Source organism: Podarcis muralis, chromosome 14, assembly GCF_964188315.1.
Source record: "Podarcis muralis chromosome 14, rPodMur119.hap1.1, whole genome shotgun sequence".
Lineage (NCBI taxonomy): Eukaryota > Metazoa > Chordata > Lepidosauria > Squamata > Lacertidae > Podarcis > Podarcis muralis.
In genome coordinates, this window is record NC_135668.1 from 38,179,397 (window position 1) to 38,195,570 (window position 16,174).

Consider the following 16,174-nt stretch of genomic DNA (forward strand, 5'->3'; position numbering starts at 1 on the left):
GGTAAAGAGTGCATAAAAATGCATATATCTGTGAAAGTAACATACTAAAAAGCATTACAGTAGGAAAAACTGGTTTGCAAAAAAAAATGTGTCTGTGTGTGTATAAATTAATACTATAATGCTGGTGAAATTTCATAAGGACTTTATTTTATACTGCAAACCAATTTGGAAATGTAGAAAATCCTACTTAAGATTGGAAAAATGAGAAACTGAAACGAACAATTCCACCCACTTCAAAAGACAACACTTTGCAGGTCTTTGCAGCCTGAATTGATTTGATCTATGAAGAGATTCCCATGGCAAAGAAGCAAAAGCAGAAAGAGCAGCTATCCATGCACAAATGAGCCTTTTCTGTGGCAGCACCCTGGTTATAGAATCACAAGAACAGCTCTACCCCTGATGCCGACAGGAGTCAAATAAGCAAGATTTCCACAATGGAGGCTTCCTCTCAATGCAAAGAGGGATGCCATTTTTACCAGGACTGTGGCACAGGGTGGAAGGGATAGACTCTCCCTCCTCCATGGTTCCATTCTGCTCCTTCCGTCCCCCACAACCTCTGTGTGGAATTCACACAATTAACATCGCATCTACTCAGCCCTGAGGCTCAAAAGGCATGCATAGGAAAGCAACCGGTATTATGCCCTGAGTTCTGTTACCTTGATTCATTATGCACATGAACATGCATAAGTTTATTCTGCATAAATAATCCATTCTGCTAGTAACAAGGAGAGGTTAAGTGATATGTAAAACCCTCAGTATTAATAGCTAGAATCCTTTCCTGTGCAGCTCACCTAAGATTTTAACGAGAACCACCCATGCAGGTCTCTTCATCAAGCTAACCTTTGCAGGGCTGAGGACTAGAAACTTGCCTTTTAGAATAAAAGCAGTCATGCTCAGGTGCTGCTGTTGTGGGTATGTAATGAATCTCTGCATGTAGTCAGAGGTGTCTACACAGTCATACACAGACACACAAACTTCTCCACTCTCTATCCAAACAAGCAAGAGGCATTATTGCAGTTCAGAAATGCACTCCAGCCAGTGAAAAGGCTCAAAGCAGGACTGGTGAGGAGTGGAGGCTGGGAGGGTCCAGAAGGTTGAGATTTGGAGGGCTGCATTTGGGACCTGGGCTTGAGATTCCCCACACTTGCTTTAACCAAAAATGCCATGTCTTGAAACGTGGGCAACTACTGAGTTATGGACCCACCAGCCGGCACCGTGGGGACAGATCAGGCTAGAGAATGAGCAGTGCTGCAGCTAGGTAATTTTAGACCCCCTACTTCTTTAGAAGGTATTATTATTTATTGATTTATATACTGCTTACTTACCAAACATAGTTATGTTTTTAAGTAATGTGTATAACTTCACGTTTGGGGGGCTCATTATGCTGAATGAAATTTGACCTTCTGTTGCAGAGTTCCATGGCCTCCTGACCAGGAATTCTCATGGGCAAAGTCTTCCATTTCTGTCAGCCCTAAAGAGGAGATGGATCCGCACCCCCTGGTCTGTCGCTTGTAGAGCTGGGGATCCTGAAGCCCATATCTTCTTCCCCAATGAGACTCCTCTGCCACTAGATTCTCATTACTGATCCAAAAGCTCCTCAGAGGATTAAGAGAGCCCTAAGGAAATATCACCACATTTTGAAACTCCAGGGCTTAGGAAAAGCCAGCAGTTGTAAGGAAAAGTACTGCCCCTTTAACTGACCAGATATTCCATATTCATGAGGAAAGCTGGGGCTTCTAGCAATTGAATACCTAATCATGTGTTAAAGATCTGCCAGTTATTACAGGACATTGCTGAGACAACATCTACTTTATGTCTCAACTGCAGACTCACCGGCTGTGGTCCTGAAACCCATACCTTGATCCCTCTCCAAGGTGCTGATCTTGCCTTGTCTTGCCCCCTGGGAATGACTGGCCTCCCTTTGCTTAGGCCATCACTTAACTACAGTGGTGGGAACCCCTGTGGATTAGGACACAAAGTCCTGACCTGACAGCACCACTAGGAATGAGACACATGTGCACCGCACATGTTGAATAGTTCATCTCTCCTTAGCCCTTCATAGCCACCCTCTGGGCTCACCTTTGCCTCTTCACATTACCTGTAAGCTCTGCTTTCTCAGCATCAGTAACACACTGATGCAATAGCTAGAAATCCAAAGGCTGCTATAAGCACATACAGCACTGTATTATTCTGCGCTAGAAATAAATCACAAAAGATGTGGTCCCTGAAAGGAATTAGACCATTTCTCTACATAGCAATCTTGGAAAAGATAGCATTCAGGCTGATACAGGGTAACGCAAAGCTGCAAGGACTTCATTCAATCTACCATGGATCAAAATATGTACATCTCTTAGCCAGAAATAGCCAAGTCTGTGGGAACATGATAGATTATGCCTACAGGCTTTTGATGACTGTCCCACTTCCTCTCTGTTACCTGCACAGCTGAGTCAAAACAATAGCTTTTTAAAAGAGAGAGAACATTTATTATATATAACAATACTGCATTAGATCCTCAGCTACACCAACGTTTGGTTATATGCCTTTTCTTCTTCATATCTGTAGTCTTATCTTGAAATTCAATAAAAATACATTAAAATACAAAATATGAGTTCCCAGCCACATGGCTGGCTACAGATGAGCTCTGCTGCCAAGCTATCGCATTGCAAGGAGGGCAAGCAAGTTCAAAAGCAGCTTGTGGAGAGACAAGAGGTTCCTTTAAAGCCCTCGCCACGTTCTTCGCTCTTCTGATGCACCGTTTCCATAGGAACTGGGGCTGCAAAAAAGGCAGCGTTTCAGCTCACTTTGATGCAGCCGTAAGGTCTGGAGAAGCTGGGATTCTGACCTGAACGGTTACACCAGACAGCCTTGCCTCGTTGGAACCTCGTCTCTGCCTGTTTTAGCAGCATCAGGACCACTTCCTGTCAAGTTTTGGGGGTTGGGAAGGCAAAGGCAACCCTGAGGCCAGATAGCCTCTCACAAGGCACCGAGAGCAATCAAGGAGAAAATAAAGGAGTCATTTAGCAACATTTGTGTACCGTGGGTTATTTTGCTCCCTCCCCCTTTTGGTCCCACGGGCCTTGAGCATTTAATGTGGCACAGATAAGAGGGGTCAGTGCAAGCATAGAAAGCGGTCCTTACAATGAGTCAGACCACTGGGCTCATATGGCTTAGTACCATCCACACTGACTGGCAGCAGCCCTTCTGGGTTTCTTTCTCTTCCCTGGAGATGCCAGGGGTTGAACCCAGGACTTTCTGCATTCATTCATTTAACAGAATTTATACACCCACTTGATTGCTGAAGAAACCTCAAAGCAGGTGCTCTTATCTCAGAGCTTTGGGCCTTCTGCATTGGGACACCAGCGTAAGATGAGCTTGCCACCACCACCAGCAAGCAGGCTGAAGAGGTAGAAACATTCTTTTACAGGGGGACCCTTGAAAACACCAGTAAATATGATGGGAGGGACGTCACTTATGTCTGGGGAATTTCAACAAGTTAGTACACATTGTACTCAAGATCTCTGGAACAGAAGGAAAACAGGGATTCTTTGTTCTGCTTTTAAGAACACATCTGCTTGGGAGAGTCAAGAGCCATGCGGTTGCCACATAAGAGGCAGAGAGTCAATTTCCCCTGGTTTTGCTAGAGACTTCCTCTCTGGTCTTCAGCAACGAACCCTGTAGTGACACACTTCCCCTTCTGCCTAAAGAACCAAGTCCTTAGGAAAGGTACAGGCTCCTTCACCCTCTCCAGCTCTCTCATCCGGCTCTCTTAACAATAATATGGTTAAAAACAGGGGCAGTTTGTCCCTTATCACCAAATCATTTATTTCTGTATTAAATTTATATCCTGCCCTTCCTCCTAAAAGGAGCCCCAGGCAGCAAACAGCAGGAGATAAACTTTAAAACAATTCCAATATATAGGCAGTCTTGGAAAGATCTCAACTTAAAAGGCTTGTGGAATGCATTTAGTATTTGCTGAAAAATTCCATGCCTCTAATTTTCCAAGGGCAAGTACCGCAACACTAAAGGTCCAATTCCTATTACATTGTGTGGAGCAGACGTCCTGATAAGATGGCATCTGCAGGAAGCCCTCACCTGCAGACCACAGTGATCGATTAGTTATATGATTACAATGTGTGGGACAGAGACTGTTAACGCCCCAGATGTAAGCAATGATGAACAATCACAACATCTGCCAGAGAGAGAGACTTAAGATCTGGAATCTATTTACATCCATTTGTTTACAGAGACCAAAGCTCTAGATGGGCAACCTGTGGTGCTCTAGATTTTGTTCGACTCCAACTCCCATCAGCCCCAGTGTGGGCACCGGTCACAGATGATAGGAGTTGCAGTTCCCAAAAATATATGGAGAGTCACAGGTTCCCTCCATCCCAGGCTTAGCTTGCATGCTTTGGTATGTGGCACGAATAAAAAGCAGGAGGAGGACTTTTGGTTCAGAGATAGCTCTTTAACCAGTTTTGTGTGAACTCTCCCCAGTAGAGAGTTAGCATAACACTCCATCATCAAGGTCCATTACGCTGGAGATAAGCAACAGCAATGAACGGATGGACAGACAGAATTTTCCACTAAGGACACAATTTCTTTCTGTCCTGCCGGTCAAACAGGTTTCGTAGGTTTCTGGAGCATGACAGAAATCTGCATATAACCTGTCAACAAAGATAAGATGAGGCCTCTCAGGGGAAAATAAAATCAGCTTCCATCTTTACTGCTGTTTAAATTTCACTTAGAGCCACACAGCACACTACATAATTACAGTAGTACCTCTGGTTAAGAACTTAATTCGTTCCGGAGGTCTGTTCTTAACTTGAAACTGTTCTTAACCTGAGGTACCACTTTAGCTAATGGGGCCTCCCACTGCTGCCACACTGCCGCCGCGTGATTTCTGTTCTCATCCTGAAGCAAAGTTCTTAACCCGAGGTACTACTTCCAGGTTAGCAGAGTCTGTAACCTGAAGCGTCTGTAACCTGAAGTGTCTGTAACCCGAGGTACCATTGTACTCACAAAACTGTAAAGGGAATAGGCTTTTCAAATAAAGTGGCGCCAAGGAAAGTGTTCAGCAAGAACTGCAAACTGATCCAGAATCAATTCCCACTCAGCCATGAACCCTGGACCAGTCACAGCCTCTCAGCCTAGCCTACTTCACAGGGCTGTTGTGATGATTAAATGGGAAAACCACGCAGGCCTGTGCAGAGCTTGTTTGAGGCCCCAGGAGGGAGTCTAATTCTTTGCCTGACATCGTAAGTCCAGCAGGTCCCTGGCGGGGGCACCGACCTAACTTTTCCCCTTAGAGGTCCGGGGCAAGTGTACCCAGCTGCCCCTGCCTTCTCTACACACGCCTGGAACCACATGCACTGCTTTGCGCTCCTGAGAGGAAACACGAGGATAGTCACATGTGAGAGAACTCTGTTGTCTTGCTTGCAGGCTTTCCATTGGCGCAGCTGGTGGTCCACTGTGAAAACAGGATGCTGTGGCTAGATGGGACCTTTGGCCTGATCCAGCAAGTGAGAAGCAATGAAAGCACTCCCAGTGCCCACGTGAGAAAAGAGGAAGAAGATGTAGCTAAATAGAAAATGGCACAGTGTGGTTACTGTTGGAGACGCTCGGCAATACAGTGGTACCTCAGGTTAAGTACTTAATTCGTTCCGGAGGTCCGTACTTAACCTGGAACTGTTCTTAACCTGAAGCACCACTTTAGCTAATGGGGCCTCCCGCTGCTGTTGCGCCGCTGCCCTGAGATTTCTGTTCTCATCCTGAAGTAAAGTTCTTAACCCGAAGCAATATTTCTGGGTTAGCGGAGTCTGTAACCTGAAGCGTATGTAACCTGAGGTACCACTGTACAGGGGTTTCCCAAATGTTAAAGGTGCTGAGAGTTGCTAGGAACCTCTATTTCCCTCCCAGAGCTACAATTCCTAGAGGGGGTTTAACAACCAGCCCCTCTTCCTAGGGAACCCTGCAGACTATAGCTCTTTTGAGGGAAATAAGGGGTGTGTATGTTTCTCTCAACAACTCTCAGAACCCTTAAAACAAACCAGAGCTCCAAGGATTCTTTGGGGGAAGCCATGACTGTTTAAAGCAGTATGTTAGCGATGTGAATCTGTAGGTGCAGATGGGTTCTGAGCCAGATTTTGACATTGGTGCAGCAACTCGGAAAAGTAAGAGTGATAACTGCATGTACACAGGGACTGGCAGGCAGGCTAAAGAAAAGGAAATCAAAATGATTTATTCAATTAATAAGATTTACGTCCTGCTTGATTGTGAATAGAGGTTTATCTCAGGGGCTTATCAACAAATAAGTTGTACATCTTCCTCCATTCGCTGAAGGCATTCACTAGGTCTGGTATAACTTACACTCTTGCATTATGAATAAAATTGGGAACAAATCCAGGAAGAAATGGAACACTCTTATTATCCAATGACATACCTCTCAAACACACACTCTCTCTCAAACACACGCACACAAGCTGTGGTTTAAAAGGGACAGCAAATGAATAATTGCCACTCCAAAAGTAGTATCTGGAAATCTCCTGACAGCAGGAGGAAGAGATTAAAACTGTCAGTCGTGCAGAGAAGTAGGTGAGGTGTTCTAAGGCCAATGGGAAGGAGATCTTAAGGGAAACCTGTAACAACTTGCTGAAATATCCCAGACATTTTTGCTGGTGTTTTCCAGGATCTTTTTAAAAGAATATCCTCAGCCTGCTTATTACTGGCAAGATCACCCATCACTGATGTCACAGTAGGGAAGGCCCATAGTTCAGGGGCAGAACAGCTGCTTCACATGCAGAAGGTCTCAGGCTCGATTCCTGGCATCTCTAGGTAGGGCTGGAAGAATGTCCCATGCCTGAACCCCTGGACAGCCACTGCCAGTCAGTGTAGACAATACTGAGCTAGATGGAGCAATAGTCTAACTCAGTATAAGACAGCTTCCTACGTGTTCAAAGTACCCATCCACGTTGACTGGAATCAATGTCACAACTCTTGCAGAATCAAATGGGCTGGTCAGGAATTCACACCGAAGAGCTTGCCGCTCAGGACCAAATGGCATGGGTGTATTAAATATGTTATTGCTAGGGAGGAGCAGATCATTCTGTTTCCAGACTTGCATCACTCGTGGTCATGTGCTCACCCATAGGTATGCTCCATCCCATCTCTGCGCATATAAGAATCTCTCTCTGCTGTGAACATACCCTGAAAGAATATTCCACATCCACTGGTCCTAAGTATTACGTATTTTGGAAAGTGGTTTGCCTGCCTGTCTCTCTGTCCATCCATTCTCTATGCATTTAGATATTGTTGCCCCGCTTGGCAATGAGGTTCCCCGGTGGAGAAACTGGTTTCTGTCTTTGTTTGGAAACTGGTAGACGCTCCATATGGGGTTTTTTAAAAACCCTAATTAAACAACATCCCTCCCCCAATAATTATTTGACCCAGATTCAGATTGGGCCAGTCCATGGCTCCAGATCGGGACCCTAAGTCAGGTGTGCACAGCCCTAGAAACTAGCAAATGACACTTTCTGAGCCACACCAGGTGCTTTCCACTAGTAGTACGTAAGGGAAAATTGTATCTATCACTCTGCATACTATAATTTCCAAAATAAGACATCAAGCACAACCGCTGCATTTTTAAAGGATGTAACTCAGGTCTAGACAGCTGGGGGGCAGAGGGCAGACAACCCAGCAATCAGGTTTGACCTTACATTCAGTTCGCTGCTCTATCATCACTGGCTCATTTCTTTTTCAGAATATCAGAATGATGCTTTCAGCAAATACCCAAACAGCATCTGGAGACATCAGCTGGTTCAGAATATGGCAGTCAGATTACTGACAGGGACCCATTATATTAAAAAGAAAAGAAAAGCTTGTTTTATCAGCATTAAGAGATCTACCATGTGCTCCCAGGTGTAATTCAGAGTGCTGATGATCGCATTTGAGTTGGAAGTGATTCTGGGGGGTCATCTAGCCGAAAGCTACCTGCACACAATCTTAATGGAGGGTATGGTACAACTGCACTACCCCTGGGAAATGGCTGGCCAGTCTCTGCTGAAATGCCTCTCGTGTTGTGGCCCCTGTATCCAGAAGTGACCTGGACACAGAATTCATTCAATTTCTTACTTGTCCTTCGCCACAAGGTCCCATGACATCCATATAATATATATATACTGTATATATATTTACACACACACACCCAAAGTGGAAAAGCGTTTTAGTGATAATTATAATGATAAGATCAATTACCAACTATTAAATTAAATGATGATTTAAATGTCGTAACATGTTACCCACCGGAAGTGTTACAAGGAATGTGGGCTGCGTGGTGATAGATTAACTTTTCCAGTATGTCCCTGCCCATATCAAAAGTTTCCCTTTCCCAATATGTCCCTGCCCATACCAAAACCCCACCCTTAAAACAAAACGACAGAAAAATAGAGCTGAAGGCATCCACATCTGTGGAGAGTGAATTACCCTTCAATTCTTCAGCATGGGGGTGAGGTGGTGGGGTTGACTTTCTGCAGTCTAAGAAAAGTTGGAAGAACCACTGGGAAGTTAGACACGAGTGGACAAAGCATGGCAATTCTGCATTAAATGCCTGGCAGAGAAGCACCTGAGCTAGACTTGAGTTCATGAATGCTTATGCCAGGGATTGCCAGTGTGGTGCCTGCAAGGGCACATGTACCCTAAGTGGCATTCCCTGGTGGGTGGGTGGTGTGCTCACAACAGCTTCTCCAGTTTGCAAACATGCCCAGAAAGGTTAATGACCCTTCACTAATGCCATAATGAATTTGTCAATAAAGCATCACAAGACTCTTTAGTTGCTTTTGCTACACATACTGGCATGGCTACTTCTCTGGAAATTGTTTTATAGTGTTGTTGGAACTGATTTATTTTGCTTTTTTATATATTAAAAAAAACAACAACCGGTTAACTGCCTTGCGCAGCTTCTTTACAAAATGAGTATTTCCTGACCTATTATTTCAATTTGTAGTACCAACCTGGAAAATTCTCTGTGGGCTTTGCATTCCAGCGGCTTTGAAGTCTTCTATTCCCTGCACTTTTGCATGCCTAGCTTGCTCGCAAGGAAAGAGCTTTCGCAGCAGAGGGTAAAGTAAAACTGCCGAAATCTACATTTCCTCCTCCCCCAACCACTGTGCACTGCAGTATCAAGATAACTCGCCCTGGAGTAACCTGCAGCAAAAAGGCAAAAGTGAAATTGTGCCAGAGGAGGAGGAGGAGGAGATGGTGCTGATGATAAGCGCCAATGCAAACCACGGCTCCAGACCAGGCGGCACATTTGAGATGGGTTTTATCGGAAATTACGAAACCAAGGCTGTGTGGAAGAGCCTGGAAGAGTGCAGATGGCATAAGACACTTGACATTTCAGAGCGCATTGTGTGTGAGAGACAGTGACCTCATTCAGAGACCTATTGCATCCTAATGAATCCCACAAGGAGGAGGCCCAACGTTACCTTTAGTTAAACACCACGTTCCGCCTTCCTCTCCTGACAAAAGCTCTCTTTTATTCCCAAGGGACTTGTTCCCTCTTAAGAGCCCAATTTTCTAGCTGTTAAAATATTGATCCTTTCATCAACGCCCTCTTCACATTTCCTGGAGTGTTTGTTCAGTTGTGCAAGCCACTGAACCCAGCGACAGAGTGTTGGCTCTCTGGGGGTGGGCCTCCTCAACCTGAAGCCTTCAGGGTGTGCCAATCCATTCTCCACCCCACACCATTTGCTAAGCTCACAGAGGTGTCCGACCTGGAGCCTAGATCCATAGAGCTTGGTAGGGCTACAATCCATCAAGCACAACCCCCTCACATACATCCAAATCAATCTACACTACAAACTAGGGGCAGAGCATACACCATGCATTTAGAGCACATGGTCTTCCCCCCAAAGAATTCTGGGAATTGTAGTTTGTTAGGGCTGCTGGGAACTGTAGCTCTGTGAGGGTGAAACTAAAGTCCCCAGGATTCCTTGGGGAAGTCTATGTGCTTTAAATGTATGGTATGGATCTGCTCTATTGCAAAAGTCCACAGAGACAGGCAGAAATCAAAATCTCTATATGAATCTGGGAGAATGGAAACTATATCACCTGAAATTCAAAAAAGAGGAATTAATATTTTTTTAAAAAACGCAATTACTTTTGATGCCCTCCTTGTTCTCAGACTCTCAAGGGCTTGGCACTATTTTCTAAATAGAGAGCTTTTCTCTGTTTGCAGCAGGAGACAAACAAGGTAGATAAGCCGTTCTCTGGGCTGGGGCTGGGGGGCTTTTTGCAATAACCTCTGCTATTCCAGTCTAGAATTTTAAACTCAAATAAAGAGAGACAAAGTGCAAACTAATATTATCAGACTCGAGCAAAGTTCATATGGGTAGATAGACAGACAGACAGACATATACACATACACACAGGGCCATTGGCTGTCCTGGCCTGAGATGAAGGGAGTTGCAGAAACAACATCTGGAAAGCCACCAATTCCCCATTCCTGATACATGTGTGTTTCCTTTGAAGCTAATAAATGCTAGTGGGGACCAAAAACACCACTGTCACCAAACCTACAATCAGGTAAGAATCATGGTTGGTTCCCAAACAGGGAAACTGATGGAAATTCAAAACTGTCTAGAAATTTCACCCTCAGACTCCCTGCCTATTATCTCCAATGAATGGGGGCAGGCTTTGGTTACTCAGCAGTGAGAAGAGAGCTTTTCACAGGCTCTTTGGAGTCATTCACTGATGTGAACTGAGCCCTAGCATTACAGATATTAAGGCAACCAGCACAAAACATTCCAGGGCCCAAAGCGCAAAAGAAGAAGAAAAAGGCTACATTTCCCGCTAACACAGGAGCTGATCCACTTGGAAGTTCTGCTTTGCAAATCCCCCCTGAAATGAGTGGAAGTTGCACAAGAATATGGACAGGAAACATGGGACCCATTTCCCCAAAAAACTTCTCCTACACAGGCCTAGTTGGAATAAAAAATAGTTATGCCCCTACTGAAAGATCTGAACAAAAAGACCTGGAGAAAGGAATGTAGAAAGCTGTATACAGAGTCAGACCATTGGTCCATCTAGCTTAGTACTGTCTGCACTGACTGGCAGCAACTCTCCAGGGTTTCAGGCAGGGAACATTCCCTGCCCTATTTGGAGATGCCAGGGATTGAACCTGGGACCATCTGCATGCAAAGCAAATGCTCTACCACCGAACCTTGCCACCCCACCCCCAAAGACCATAGCTCAGTGGTAGAGAACTTACGTTGCATGCAGGAAGTCCCAGGTTCAAATCCTGGTAGTTACTTAAGTTTTAGAAAGGCCAGTGGACTAGATAGAGAGGCCAATAGGGCTGCACCTGGCCTGCAGTCAAGTTGTGGAAAACCTCTGCCAGAGATGGAGAACTGCTGCCAGGGAGGACAGTGAGCTAGATGGAGACTGTGACCCAGTCTATTCCTCTCACTCTGTTGCCATTACGACACCCAACCGCTCCCATCTGAAGCAGCCACCGTGGCCAACCACCTGACCTTAAGAGCAGATGCCAGTGTCCAGGCAGAACTCTAGAGACACAGGAAGCTGTTCATAGGAGCTCAGACTATTTGTCCAAGGACTGTCAAATCTGTCTAGCAGCTCCAAGGCAGAGAAAAGTCCATCTCATCAACTGCTGTTGTGACATCTTTTTTAATGGAAGCTGCCAGGGATGAGCGATGGTCCTTCTTCACAAGTGTTATGGTCCTGAATAAAACTTCTCCAGCACGTACCTTACACAGTCCAGCTATTCCACCTCCTGGAGAATCCTTCCTTACAGAAGAGATATTCTCCTCCCATCCAAAACAAATATCAAAGACAGAACTGGAATTATACCTCTATTCAAAAAAAGACGAAGGCCAGAGATCTTCCTCAGCAGAGCTACATTCAGTGATGAACTGGTGGAACTGGAGAGGCAGAAAGTGCAACACTGACACCAAGAAAGAAGAATAATTCCCTTTGAAGTCACATCTTATCTGTTACCAGCTGCAAAGATGTTAATGGCTCAAAACTTGAAAGTTGCATTACTCCCTTCTTGGAAAGAACAGCCAAGAACTGCAAGTGAACATATAAATAAATTCTGGGGAAACTGGTTGCCCTGTACAAATATTGTCAATAAAATAATTCCCGTGAATGCAAATTCAAGTAGGTTTTGAATTTTCTGGAAGGGAATGTTGTAATTTTATACTAAGTCATATTTTCTTACAGGATATTATGGTTTGATCCTTGCAGCTTCCCCCCGCCCCGGGATTAGCTTTGTTCATTGTTGTTAATAACTATCAAATGGTTAAAAAAAATTAGGGGGAAAAGGAGCGGAAACTGACACCTAGCCCTGTGGTAATGATGAAGGCAGGCAGGCAGAGGCTGGCTGAGAGCACAGTGAGGCTGCTGGGGCACTGCCCCACTTGCCCATATGCACCAGCCTGCACTGCAAGTCGGGAAACTGCTTTGTTTACAATCCAAGGCAAAGTCTTTGGCCCTCTGGCACAGGCCAGCCCCAGCCCCAACAGCCGGAGCAGATTCACAGGCCCTCTGGCTTCCCCCTGCCTTTGTGTCAGAGCAAGGCAGGCCCCGCCATCCTACCTGAATCTAGACAGAGGGAGCCTAAGCCAATTCCCCCAAGGTCCTACCTGGGTAGCAAGGAACTGGGTCGACACCCCATCCCTGGATGAGGTTCTCACCAGCAGAGGAGGGTGTGACGTCATAGGGAAGGGTGCATGATTCATGCGCTGCCTTAGAACATACACCCCCTCTCTTTGAAAGCGAGGGCGCCCGTGGGGGAGGGGGAGAGGGGAGAACTTGCACGCCGACGACCACTTCTGCACCCCCCCCTCAATACACCGGGGGGGGGGGGTTCTGGGCAGCAGGAGGAAACACGAACAAAGCACAGAGGAGGAAAGCGGTGCTCCACGGAAATTGAGATGTCTCGTAGGAGGGCGGGCAGGCAGGAAACAGAAATAACCTAGGGAAAAGGAGGGAGGCAAGGAGGAAGAGCATTTTGGGAAGCCCTTTGTATGCTGGCAACGCAAGGTGGGTTTTCAAGACGGGTAGGGGGGAGCAGAAGTGCGGGGAACGGGAGGGGGCTTTCCTTTTGATATACAGCCTCAGTCCTGGATGGAGAGAGTGAAAAGGCGAATTCCTCTTTATGGGAATTCAAGATCTTTCAGGTTCGGCGCATTACAAAAGCCACACACACACAAACAAACAAACATATAACAGCAGAACAAAGGGAAAATCACAGCAGCTGCAAAACCCGGTGAGGAGGCGCGCACACACAAACGAACGAAAGGAAGAAGCAGGTGGGATCGAGGCCCGGGCAAGGTTATCTAAGCAAGGCAGAGGCAAGGCAGGCCGCCCGGGAGTGGCTGTGCCTGGGACGCCGGCGGAGGCTGCATCGCTGGCTGGAGAGCCGTCGGGAGGAAAGGCGGACGAGGCGGGGGGCGGGCCGGCGCCCCTTACCTTCTCAGCACAGCTCTCGGGGTCCCGCAGGCGACGACTCCCCTTTACCGGCTCCGGACGCCGCCGGCACCGTTGCCATCCTGGCTCTGTTGGCTCAGGCCGGGGAGGCGGCCGCTCGTTGCCAGCTGATGCGCCCGGGCGCCGCCTCCCGTGACGCGCCGAGAGGGGAGGAGGCTGGAGAGGGTGGGGAAGGAGGGGTCAGAGGTGCTGGGGCGCAGTCTTCTCCTTCCCGTCTGCTCCGCCCCTTTGGGTTGCTCTCCGCAAGGGGATCTGCCGCAGAAGAGCCCGAAGAGGCACGTCTGTAGGAGTTTTGGGGACACCCCGCAAATCCCCACCCTCAGAAGAGAAGGACTTCTTGAGCAAAGCTTGCAGAGCAACGGTTTCGCATGCAAAAGGTCGCAGGTTTAAACCCAGCTGGGTTTTGGACCCAAAGCGCCTTGTGAAAGCTGACTGGCCATCGAAATTAGTGGGTTTATTATGAGATGGGCGCTCATTATACATGCAGTTTTTTTGCAGCGTCCACGTCGTCGTTGGCAGGGAAAGATCTCTCCCCCGTCACTCTCACACACACACACACACACACACAATTTTTAATCCGGATTTACCCTTTCCCGGGGAAACTCCATGTTTTAAAAAATCTGTTACCAGTGACCCACTTGTGCTTTGTGAATTATTTTATTAAGCACCAAACAGAGCGGCAGCATGTGCCCTTAAATGCAGGGAGCGGTGGACAAACACGAGTCTGTAGTCCTTAGTTGGATCCCACCCCTTTATTTTGGCTTGCAATTTGCATAGGAAAGAATAAAATTCCTGACACGCGCAAAGTTGTTGAGCTTTTTGTAGGAAGACCCCCAAAAAACTTGGTTTTAAAATTGTGGAGCTGTTTCCACTGCTTTTTCCATCACACATTGCCATACACCCGGGTTTTCCCAGACATTTTGCCTATTCGGCAATTCCCGCCCCCCCAAAAAACACATTTTTTTGCACCCACAAACCAGGACATGTCAGGAATTTTCCTGACGTATGGCAAGCCTAGGAAATAAGAGTTCCATTTGCAACAATGTAAAGTCGTTCACTCGTTCTCTTTCCTCCACCCGCAGCCAATCCTAAGATTACCAACTGACGGGGGCGGGGGAGAACTGAATTGCCCCGCTCTTGCGCTTTAAACAGCAGTTTTATATGACTGATCACCCTTTTAGTCCCTTTTAGCAGTTGTGCAGGCTGTACAGAGGAGACGGATATCCTCTGCAGGCTGCAGCAATAATATGGATAATCTCGCCCTATGACATGCCAGTGGAACAAAAATCATTCGGCACCAAGCTTATTAAAATAAACTATAATCACAGATACTGGGTAATAAAGTTTTCACCTGCAATTTTTCATAGAGCGTTGAAAGATAGCTCACTAGCGCCCCTAATGGTCATCAAGACCTAGGAAGCTCCCCTATTCCATGTTGGACCATTGGTCTATGTAGCTCAGTATTGTCCACACCGACTGGCAGCAGCTCACCAGGGTTTCAGGCAGGGAGTCTCTCTCAGCTCTACCTGCAGATGCTGGAGGCGGAACCTGGGATGTTCTGCACTCAAAGCAGATGTTCCACCACTGAGCTATGGCTCTTCCTATTGCTGTTATGTAAAATACACACCTGTTTCAGTTACAGATAGGTAGCCGTGTTGGTCTGCCATAGTAAAAAAAAAAAATTCAAAAAAAATAATTAAGGTGCTACTGGAAGGAATTTTTTTTGTTTTGACACCTGTTTCAGAGTGAGGGAAGTTAAGGGTGGTGACATGAAGAGCCATTTCTACAAGGCAACACACACCTCCTGTCATCGTCTTTGCTGCTCGCAGAAGCCCTTCCACCACAAGTACATATTATTTTTAGTATCAAACACAGGTTTGATTTTGTTTCAGACACACAATTCTGCCTGCATGGGAAGTATGGAGAAATAGGTAGGGTTCTCATTTGATAAAAGAAAGCATGTTCAGTTAAACAAGGAGGTATCTTAGCAGAAATAAGCCTTGCCGTGTTCAAGGTGGGCTCACTGCGAGGTAAGTATGTCTAGGATTGCAGCCTTATAGCACAATTCTAACTGTGTGTACTCAGAAGTAATTCCTATTGAATTCGAGAAGCTTATTCCCACGTAAGCAGGGTTAGGATTGCAGCCTTAGTCAGCCAATGGGGGGGAAACGACAGTTCTGGAGCAAAGAGCATACTTTGATTTCCATTGGAAGTGGCACTCCCCCCCCTTGGAGTATGAAAATGGGGGTGGGCAGCCAATGGCAGATTAGATGGGCCCAGTGGTGCAGGAAACCCCCAACATGCACATTTAACTTGTGTGCATTCAGCTTTACACACTTGGGAAATTATTATTATTATTGTAATTAAAAGGGGGTGGAATGCAAGTGGAAACAAGACTTTGGCAATTGCACCCAGTGTGTGTGTGTGTGTGTGTGTGTGTACAAAATCTAGATGCCATCTTTTGGGTCCCCTCTAAACCTATGATTTATTTATTTTTTACATGGAAGATGGAATTTCTGCTATGAAAAAGGAACTGCCAAAGTGACCAAACCAGACCCTCTGCCCAATGCACCACTGGCATATATATCACTGTGCCTCCCACTGCCAACCTGCAGGGCCAGCCTGGATGGATATCACGCTGGATGGTACCAAAAGACACTGAGCGATCAAG

The 16,174-nt window shown here is 46.3% G+C and overlaps 1 protein-coding gene across 1 annotated transcript in view; it reads right to left on the reverse strand.

The window, feature by feature from the left end:
• ABCA3 (ATP binding cassette subfamily A member 3) overlaps positions 1–13,638 on the reverse strand; it is an 82,874-nt gene extending 69,236 nt beyond the window's left edge. Inside the window, exon 1 of the mRNA XM_028705448.2 lies at positions 13,486–13,638. The gene's annotated coding sequence lies outside the window, so the exon portion shown is untranslated. The remainder of the gene's footprint in view (positions 1–13,485) is intronic.
• Between the last annotated feature and the right edge of the window lie 2,536 nt (positions 13,639–16,174).